Source organism: Strongylocentrotus purpuratus, unplaced genomic scaffold, assembly GCF_000002235.5.
Source record: "Strongylocentrotus purpuratus isolate Spur 01 unplaced genomic scaffold, Spur_5.0 spur5_scaffold_4, whole genome shotgun sequence".
Lineage (NCBI taxonomy): Eukaryota > Metazoa > Echinodermata > Echinoidea > Camarodonta > Strongylocentrotidae > Strongylocentrotus > Strongylocentrotus purpuratus.
The window spans coordinates 19,856,786-19,868,119 of NW_022145610.1; the positions used below are offsets into that span (position 1 = coordinate 19,856,786).

Below are 11,334 nucleotides of genomic sequence, written 5' to 3' on the forward strand. Positions count from 1 at the left end.
TATTGATTTAAAAATTCTTTCCAACTAAAGCTTGGTGCATGATACATGTACAACTTCAACAGATACGTCACATTTTTAAGAAAATGGCTGCGCCCATGTCATGCTGACAGGCGCACATTATGCCAGGAATATCTTCATTTATATATATCTTGTACATTTTCGTAAGGAATATTGTACATCAATGGGCAGGAATACATCTCATTTTTCAGAATACCTACACTTATTCTTTGGGTTTAAGTTTCCTTTAAGTAGATTTAATTAGATTGAGTAGATTAAGTTGATTTAAAAAACCGAAAGACCGAGACCGTACATGAAAAGTCAAGATCATCATAAAAAGAACTTAGAATTAGAACTATGATTGTTTGGAATAGATATAGCTAGATATAGATAGACGGCGCCATTCAAATGAATAAATCTATACCATCGTCATTATCAAAGAAAACAATGGAGAAGCCGGGTGGGCTATATAAAGGAAGAAATCTTAAATATAAAAATGATGAAAAGTTTTCAAATGACGTGGAAAATAATTCAAATGAAGCAAGATCATGGCCCCGTAACACAAGGCTAATTAGCAACTGATCGTATATTAATGTTGGGGAATGCTTGCACCTGATAATGATCAATGCAATCAGTCGCAAATATCAACTGTAAGTACAAGGCCCTGAACTAAAAGAAAGACGTTTCACGTGGTTTGATCATTAATCTTCATTTGCCACACTCGACCCAGGTGAGGTAAATGGGTAATCTGGCAAGAAGTAATTCCTTGAAATGATGGAGCGCTGTAATGGCAGCTAGTAGATAAAGCCAGGGTAATAATTAATGCGCCTCGGAATGGAATTTCTAGATAGATTTCTAGATAGCCGGCGCCATAGAAAATGATGCTTATAATTGTTATTATTACAATCGTATTGGATTCCCATTTTAGTCATACAACCAGCGTCGCCACCAGACATCTTCAGCAACACGTCCTACGCATGCTAGGGGATCTCGAGACGATGCAGGGGTCTCGTACAGGACACCTCAGCGGGTCTTCTCCTTCAACGACCAGGACAGGAACCGAATGACTCACCTGACCAGGGTGCTACAGAACGCGGGCAGGATACGGGAGGTAAGCTGATTGGTTGGTGGATGAAAGAGAGAGGGAGAAAGAGAGAGGGAGAGAGAGAGAGAGAGAGAGAGAGAGAAAGAGAGAGGGGGAGAGAAAGATAGAGAGAGAGAGAGAGGGGGAATGAGAGAGAGAGAGAGAGAGAGAGAGAGAGAGAGAGAGAGGCGTAAGTAATAAAGACACATTATAATGAAGAATGACATGCGAGAAGACAAGAGAGAAAGTAGGAGAGAGAGAGAGAGAGAGCTAGGAAAAGGAGGGAGGCGAGAAAAATGAAGGGAAGGAAAGAGAGAGGGAAAAGAAAATTAAATAGAGAGAGAGAGAAGGGGCAAGAAAGAGAAAGTGAGAAAGAGGGAGGGGAGGAAAAGAAGTAGAAATAGAAAGCGACCCGAAAAAGAAGAAGAAAAAGGGGAGAGAGAAAGAGAGAGAGAATATCCCACTCCTGCCACCCCCGACCACAATCTCATTTTCGTTCGTTCTCCATTCTCCCCCCCCCCCCCACCCCACTCTCTCTCTCTCTTTCCCTCTCTCTCCTTCTTCCCCTCTCTTATCTCCCCGGCCTCTGCCTCTCTCTCTCTCTCTCTCTCCTTTTTATATAGTTTGGTAATTTATTAAGATCTGATCTCGATTTATTCACATGCAGCTGCCATATGCCCATGCCCCTCCACGAGGATCATCAATTTATGGTACTACAGACGAGGATACCATGACGTCAAGCGATCAATTCACATTGCCCTACCTAGCAACAGGAGAAGAATCAGCAGTAAGTAGGCTAGAAATATTGTTTGGCAAATTATGGGAAGTTGAGGTATAACAAATCGAGGGTTCAGTGACACAAAGACGTAACTCCATATTTTGCCAAAATTAGTATTTGATATCAAAATGTTTAGAAAAATGTGGGCTTTCCAGGAAACACAAAGACTCAACTCCACCCAACACCCCATTGAAGTCGATGGCTAGTAAAACGTAGACTTAACTCCAAGTGCTCAGTGACACATGAACTACTTTTTCTCAAAATGGCCAAAAATAAGAGTTACGTCTTTGTGTCACTGAACCCTCGAAATGCTACTCTTCGGCTATCACGCCTTGGGATGCTGCACTAAAAAAATGGTAACCTCTATAGGAACAGGAAGATTTGGAAAATTTGTAGGGCAGGCATCGTAAGACTTTGTCTTGTGAGTCTACCTCTCACTGAAGTGGTACTCGTATATAGGGAAGAGCAAATGCAAAGGGGAAAAAAGAGAGGAAAGTGATGACATTTTTCTTTCACAAAGTCTGACAGAAAAACATGAAAAGTACTCCTCATTTAGTGGAGTCATTAATTGCTCAAACTTACAATTTCATTTCATTTGTCAGTGCACCCTGCGATCCAGGTTACTTTTGCATTAACATTTCCTCTTTTTTTTTTACAGGCGCCTACCCCGTATTCCTCCATCTCTTCCCACTAGCCTACCCATGCTGGGCAAAACGAAAATATAACGATACATGCTTGACATAATTATCATTTCACTATTTCTTTCTTTGCAGAGATTTGTCAGGGGAGCTGTACCACCCCCGTCTTACCACAGTGGTTTGGCCAATCCTCGCCGCAGGTCCCTTCGTGGCGGTTCAAACCATGCTCAAATGCCTGTCGAAGCATGGTTTTAATCAAAGGAGAAGCACCCAAGCCAATTTGTGATGGTCCTGGTGATGGTTAAATGCAAAGATTTCAACATTAAAATACCAAAGATAAGGGATACTAATTACGCGTTTGGGCAACTAGCTGTCAAACAGGATATTCGGAATCTCGCGGCTGCCCGAAACAGTTCTGTTTTTAAACTTTGTGAGCAAAGTGGGCGAGAATAAAGTCTGTATTATGTTTGAAATGTTATATGATCATGAAAATACACTACATACCGGTAATAAATTACTCAGAAACGTTGCTGCTCAAATACGCTATTTGGGCAGCTCGCCGCCCTAATATGCTCAAATATTGGAACTTAAAAAATCCTCATGCTGCGCAGCCTTCATCTTCCAGCTGCTTATATATGTAACTCTGGTTCCGATCTATCTTTACAGAGTTTGTTTTCAACTTTTTGACAAATCATCAGTTCGAGGGTTCAGTAACACAAAGACGTAACTCCATATCTTGCCAAAATGAGTATTTGATATCAAAATGTTCAGAAAAATGTGGGCTTTCCAGGAAACACAAAGACTTAACTCCATCCAACACCCCATTGAAGTCAGTCAATGGCTAGTGAAACATATAGATTTAAAGGTACTATGTCCCTTTTGCAGCCAACCTCAAATTCTGTAGAACTTTGCAGGAATTATTAATATGTCATGTATGTCCTATCTGTGAAATTTAAACGTTAGCAGTGTCCTCATATTCAAATTATGCAAGGAAACCCGTGTACTTGCTAGACTTCACTGTCAGACACTATTGAGTGACTGACTGGCTTTTTTTCTTCTTTGGTAATAACATACACGAAAAGAGTTGTAAAGGGTACATGAGCATTTGTCTACATCAATAACCCACTTCTTGTGATGGCCAAGATTAAACTGATTGAATCTTTGCGCAGCATAAAACGTATGACCATGGTGGTAGGGTCCATGGTACAATTGTCTGAAAATCAAGACTATTACTTTTGGGCTCTATAGCCCTAAAGTCAATTTGAAAACTAATAGTCGTTATTTTCCCACTTGAAGACATTTTCAAGCCCCACCTTTTTTAGGGAAGTGCTAAATTAGTATTATCTTTTAAATACAGTTTGAATTTAACTTTTTCATTTTTTTGGCCTGCAAATGGGACATAGTACCTTTAACTCCTCAAGGCCCAAGTGCTCAGTGACATACATAAACCACTTTTTTCAAAATGGAGTCACGTCTTTGTGTTACTGACCCCTCGAGTTGTATCAAAGCAACTTTGGTAAGACACCCTCATGTTTGAAATCTGTCGGTGACGGCCCTTGTGGTGGCTTTCTAATTGATTGGCCAAAGATGCAAACTTGATATAGTAACTGTGAAATGTCATGTTATTTATTTATTTATTTAAAGTATTCATTGGTCAATTTAAGAATTCTAGCATTGCTATAAAAAAGGGTGGGGTGAAATAATTTTTTTCTTTCTATCAGACCGTTTGGCAAATTTGGTCTATGCCCCCCCCCCCCCCCCCGCCCCCATCACCAATTCCTGGCAAAAGCATGATTGGAAATTTGCACTAATTTCTACATGCCTGATGTACCAATTTCATGGGGCAACAACCTCTCCCCCTCCCTGATCGAAGTTGTAATTGTCACTACAAATGCAGGCCCAGGTTTACAGTCTTTATAAACCAGGTCGCTGATCTTACATTCTTTTTCATATTGTCCAGAAACCTCGTGAGTCTTTCTCAGTGTATAATATATCCCAACTTAGTTGGCCACCCAATATTCAAATGTGCATCTTCTTTTTTTATCTTCATATATCAAATTGAAATCCAACTACCACAAACATCTGTGAATCTTTCCCTCTCTCTCTCTCTCTCTCTCTCTCTCTTTCCCCCCATTTACCAATATTTTTCCCTCCATATTTGTATTATTATTATTATGTATCCATTGAGGGTAGTCATGCTATCAAGCTTTGCTTTTTTTGTCAACCCTCCTGTTTGATGTTTTCGATTAGTTACAGCCAATAAATCAAATCAAATCAAACCTTTATATCAAAAAATCAAAAATATCATCTCCCGAGAGCAAGAAGGGTATTAGTGTTCACAGAGTTTTAATCCTTCAGGGGCCCGTTCCTAGAAGCCGTCATAAGTCTAACTTCTTGACTATCCCATTGAAACGCGTGTTAATCCTATAACACACGTTTCAATGGGATAGTCAAGAAGTTAGACTTATGACGGTTTCTAGGAACGGGGCCCTGGCTCTCCACAGGTCACAAGATATAAAGGACTAGAATACTAAACACAGTCGAGAACAACTTAATTGTTACCACTTTGAACATGTCAATATTTATTTTGGCTTATTTATAATACACCATACTACATGTAGTTACTGTATTAATTTGTTACTATATATAATAATATTTACACATATAAAGTACTCAGAATTGGATGTTTCTATGCGATGAATACATGGAAAAATAAACCCAAAGTTATACTTTTCATGTTTTCTTTAAGTATTCAGCTAGGAATCTTTAAAATCATTTAACAAGGAAGAAAAAGTTAAAATGCTAAAATATGACCAATGTTGATATTAATGCTAGCAAATCATCAAATGTTGTAAATGATACAAATGCTTTGTCACTACATACAGTAATGATGTTTATCAGTCATGTTATACTTGCATGCGGATAATAGAGCGAAATAGTTGGGCATTACATGTACATATATTAGGGGCATCTGCAGTCTTCATGCAATGCAGGTAGCCTCAGTGCGACAGTAGAGAGGGCTTCACAACTGTTTTAACATAGGAAACCTGGGACCCGTTTCACAAAGCCCTTTTTCAATGACAAATGACAAAAATCAGTGACAAATCTGCTGATAACCAATCAGAACCAAAGATTTCAGTAGCTTACAACAAAAACTGTCGTTTGTCACTGATGACAAGTTTTGTGAAACGCCCCCAAGGATGAACAGTTTCAGGGGGAAAATACAAGAAGTAATTACATTTGAACACAATTATAATTCAATATTGAAATGATTTGAATTATAATATATAATGCCTTCAATACCGGTAGGAAGTATTGGTTTATGATAGTATAATACTGACGTCACATAATTGAGTACTTTTATTAATGTTAGTAATTAAACAATTTTGCTCACCATAGAAATCAACAAAATCTTAGAGAAATCATGCATACATGCATAATTTATCTTAAAGCCTGTCTGCACTAGTTTAGCCAGGAGGGATTAGACCTCCATGCAAGGTCACCTACAGGTGGTTATCTCATCAAACAAGCTCTCAACTAACAGTGGGGCTTTAATAACAGATGCAGTAGTAAAAATGCAATTGAAATTGCAGTTGAAAATATATATCAAGTTATATAATGGCTCACAACTGTATTAATACAACAATAGAGGTAAGATTTGGAACGTTATGTTTTTCGTCCAGATAAAAAGAAAATATAATGCTTTCAACATAAAACACATCAGGAATGTAAGGGCATTTCAGACATTTCTGGTATGGTTTTTAAACAATTGATTTTTAGGAATGTAATCTGCAAAGAGTCATATAAAATATTTTTGACATATTGGCTCATGACAACAGCTTATATTACCTTTCCAACTTACATGTATATTTGACTCTGATGAAAATCAGCCATAACTATTTACCAAAATTTGTCATTGTCTTACATTTCATTTCATAAATGTATTTAGAAACAAAACAAATAAGTTTCTGTTGCACCAGAAGTGACGGTTCATTTTCAACTTACCAATCTTTTTTCACCCCTTTGCCATTCTACAGCAGACTTGTTGATGCCCATTTAAAATGTTGAACGTTACCTTCAATATTTTATTTAAGAAAATCTCAAGTTAAGAAATCAAAAAATGAGATTTCAAATATGATGACAAGTAATTATCCTTTTCAAATAATAGTAAAAGTGTTTTAAAAATGTATAAATACTTCTTGCTTTTACTGATTTCCAGCAAACATTTTCTCAAATGGTTAGTATCTATGGAATGGTAGATTTCTAAATACCTTTTGAATACCATAGAGCACATTTTATGATGGAGGAAGCTACATGTGCTCTATTCATCATGCATTTATGAAAGTAAATAACGCAACATTTGTATAGAACAGCAGCTGAAATTTGATATTAGTCTTTACACAGGTTAAAGTTTTAATATTGTATTGTGTATTTAAGTGTAGTCTAAGATTGAGTAAGAAAGAACAAAGAGACAAAGTCAAACAAAAACAGGGACAAGACAATGAAAAAGATTTTGAAACTGAAATACTTGTTTCCCTTCCCTTTTGATTTTTTAAAATATTGTTTGATTTTGACTTTCTGTCCGTTCTCGCAATTTACTCTGATAAGTGCGGGAGAAAAAGCTCCAGCAAGTCTTTGCTCAAAACCATGCTTTGCTTATGCAGTACCAATCATCTTTTATACACTATGTGTTTGCTGTAATAACTCGTCTGTTTGGCGCCAGAAGGGTGTTAACTCAAATACTTTAGCACCGAGTTAATGCCCTTTTGGCTCTAAACAGATGATATCATATGGATAAAGAAAAGATGGTACCGCAAAACAAACATGGTCACGAGTGCTCTAAAGAAATCAATGTTTCAAGACCTTTATTACCCATGGGCGACATGTATTGTGTTTGCATAAGAAGACCTTGTAATACTGTATTTGCACATTTCAATAACCGAGGCAAAGAGACCTTGCAACAGGTGTTTTTTGTTATCAGTAGTACCGAATGAAAAGATATTTTTTGAAACAGTGGTCTATAAAAAAAATATATAGCTAGTTGCTGTGCATAAATAAAAATATATATAAGCAACATATGGGAGTGGTTGTGTTTTTATTAATGGAGGGTTACATCAATTATATTGTTTCCATTTACGTTTTAAGATTCAAATAAGATTTTGTGTATGTTCACTTAAGGATGGACAATCGTTAATCAAATGCCAACCCAAACATGAGGTACAAATAATCCTGTTATTTCTGAAAGAACATAAAATGTGTATCTTCCCTTTAATTCTGTGAAGAATGTTGGATGGCTGAACACATTTAGCAACTACACATAGTATTCATCGAACATGGCAAATAAAAACTGCATTACAGAGAGTAAATTCTCTGTTTCATAGCAGCTCTAAATATCACTATAAATCTGATATATACATAAAACACAAAACTACTTTCTTTTCGCTGCCTATCAACTTCAATTTTTTTCTTTGCATATAATTTCTAGAAATCGCTAGTGTTTGGATCAACGAGGGTTGAATAAAGTTATGTTACATCCATGTACCACTAATGAGGTCGTCACGTCGCTAATGAGGTTTTGACATCACTACAAAACTGTCCATTTACAACTCAAATTAATAGCAAGCTAACAACTAAAAACTAAAGAAAAACAAAATCCATGAAATTGTATTAATTCTATGATCCAATTTTCATTATTGCATTGCACATTTCATATATAAGTTCATACATTGGAGGACACCATTGATAAATAATACACATTTCAAAATCGGTTTTAATTAATATGTATCATGGAATACGTTTTTCTAACATGTGACCATACAAATTTGAAAGCTTCTACACTCTGCCCTGTATGTTTTACTCGTCTTAAGTTCATGACAATACACATTTTTGAGGATATAGATTTACAACTCCCTAATAACTATTAAAGGTGTACCGTATTAATAACCATTTGCAAATAACATTAGTCTTTCTTCATTCTTTTTAACAAAACATATGCCCTACACACGTGTATAAGGAAGCTCAGATAAACCCCCTCCCCAAAAATACTTTGTCATAATATTACTAAAATCATAACTATTCCTGTAAACATTAAACAAAATTTAAATTTGTACAATACCCATGTAAGAGGTGATTGATTATGACTGTATTCACATATTCCAAGTGAACCATTCAAGAGATATTCAGCAATTTTTGTTGGCAAGCTCAGTTAAACGGATGAAGTTGATAATACTTAACATTCACTGTCTATTTCTTCAATGACAACAAAAATAATCAGTAAAAGAAAACAAGTCTTTATGTTTTTTTAAGTGTAGCATGTACCATATTTTAGGTTCAACTTTTCTCTTTTGGATGAAATTAAGGCAAATTATGACACTACCCACCCCCTCCAATGAATTAAATTAAAAAGACAATAGGGTTACTTCTTAAATCGATTTATAATCTGCAGAAGAATAGGACAAGACAAAGATTATTATTATTATTATTATTATTATTAGGCATTTAGCTACGCTATTCATAGTACACTATATCACAGCGCTTGTTATTCAGCCCTTTGAAAAAAAAGATTGTTTTTCTTTTGAAATAGCTCCAGCAATTCAAACTCAATGAATTCAAGAAGTTTGTTCATCATCAACATCATCATGCTCAAGTATTTATTATGTATAGAGTATATATATGGACAAACCCTGTTACAGTAGGTGTTGAAATCGTCCATTTCTCTGCTTTGCTCGACCTCTGAGAAAATATGGCAAGAAATACAACCACACCCTGAAGTGTGAAAGAACAATCGATGACTAGACAAGCCTTTGTCAAAGATGTGCCCAGCCCTTTGAAATAATGTGAGTAAAGTATTGAGAGAAAGATGACCTTGTGGTTCTGCTCTATTGAGCAATGCTTTATGAGTAGGGTTCGTGTTGTTCTATACTGTGCGAGTCAAAACAAAATTTACACTCAGAAAATTGTCATTTAAAGAGAAGGTTGAGTTATGGGAAGAGGTAAAAAAATAATTTGTGAGCGTTATCATTGTTATTATGCAAGGGTGGAAGAACATCAGATTAAACATGTTCCATGAAAAGCATGGCTCTTCAAATGCCTTCATATTCTAAATATGACATGAAACATCGTAAAAATCAGGGGGTAGGTTTTTTTTCACCATGTGCTTGTGTAGTCCCATATACATCATTCTGTGTACAGTGCTTGTAACTTTGCCAAGATTTGGCCAAATTTCTTATCATTTTGATGATTCCAGAACCTTGCAATACACACAAATACTTATATACTAGATGATCAACCTGTCCTGATAGATTCCACACCGTTTCTTTCACAATGCAATCACATGACCAGAACTCAACTTTATCTTTAATTTAAAAGTCAGCTATGAACAACCAGATAAGCCGTTTGGCGCAAGTCAATTTTTGCACTCTCTTAAACAATGTCTCCTGGTCACCCAACTGTGAACACACACCACACAAAAATAATACCAACTTATTCAGGATAAAACACTCTTTCATAAGGTGTATAATAATTATCTGTTCATAGATGATTTTTTATATAATTAGCAATTTTCTAGGTGTAATTTTTTTTTGGACTCACACTGTAGTGCAATTCATGGAAACTTGTAAGGTCTCAGTGTTATCTATTGTCAAGCTGTGACCTCCTTGGAAAACACATTGGACAACTAAATACTATGACCTCATTGTTATGGAAGTAATCGAAACAGAAGGGTTTGTGTTGATCTATAGTCCATTGTCATGGCAACTCGCCATGTTATCTATTGTCAAGTTGTGACCTCCTTGGAAAACACATTGGACAACTAAGTACTAATATTTAAAAGCACAGTAGATCATTGCTTAGTTGTTGTTTTCACATGAAAAGAAAAATACTATTGGTGTCATGTTTTGTAGTGATGATGCATGTTTGCTTTTCTTAACTGTGCACGATAGAATTCTTATAAGGGAAATTATTTTAAAATTGCAAGTATGCTTATGTCATGAAACCTTGACAAGACAAATGGTTAAATAGCATTTAGTGATAAAAATATGAATTTCTTGGGGTTTTCTTCTACCACTGATTGTTCAACTTGAATTTGTACTAGAAATGCCCGACTCATTTAAGCCTATCTGCACTAGTTTGGCCAGGAAGGATTAGACCTCCCAGCATGGTCACAGACAGGTGGTTATCTCATCAAATCAGCTCTCAATTAACATATAGCAAGCAATGCCTAAGCAGTGCCCATTGGTCCCCCATGGTTATGATTCCCCATTTTTCTTTTGTTAATTGAGAGCTGATTTGATGAGATAACCACCTGTCAGTGACCTTGCAGGTAGGTCTATTCCCTCCTGGCTAAACTAGTGCAGACAGGCGTTAAAGGCCCTATCCAATGAAAATGCAACGTTCTATCAATGGAAAGCTGCATGAATGTAGAAAACAAATATAAAGGAATACAAAATCATGTCCCTTTCAGAATAGCACAAAGCAAATAGCATATAATTGATATTATTGTAATCTATGTCTTATAAGCTTTCCATTGAGATACAATTCATCTATTCCAATTTTTACTTCCGACAGGGTCTTTAAGGTCAATTATTTTTTTCTAAATACGTTCACTTTTGTCATCACCTGACCTTTCTATCATATTTATTAAAATGTTCATGTAAATATTTTTAATACATGTATGAACACGTTTGTAGCAATGCAAAGCACAGAAACTACAGTTTATGGTGGAAAAAGCTTGTAACAGGTGACAATTCATAGTTCATGGTTACGCATCAAATATTCTCCATTTTGCAGCAGATATGTTACAACGGCAAAGCATGTATTAAAACACACCACATTATCAT

The 11,334-nt window shown here is 36.1% G+C and overlaps 1 long non-coding RNA gene across 1 annotated transcript; it reads left to right on the forward strand.

Moving 5' to 3' along the window:
- The first annotated feature begins 1,061 nt into the window (after nt 1-1,061).
- Nucleotides 1,062-2,763, forward strand: LOC105437550. Its single transcript, XR_004066340.1, has 3 exons — nt 1,062-1,108; nt 1,749-1,868; nt 2,633-2,763. It is a non-coding gene; the product is annotated as an uncharacterized LOC105437550 (long non-coding RNA).
- The last annotated feature ends 8,571 nt before the right edge of the window (nt 2,764-11,334 follow it).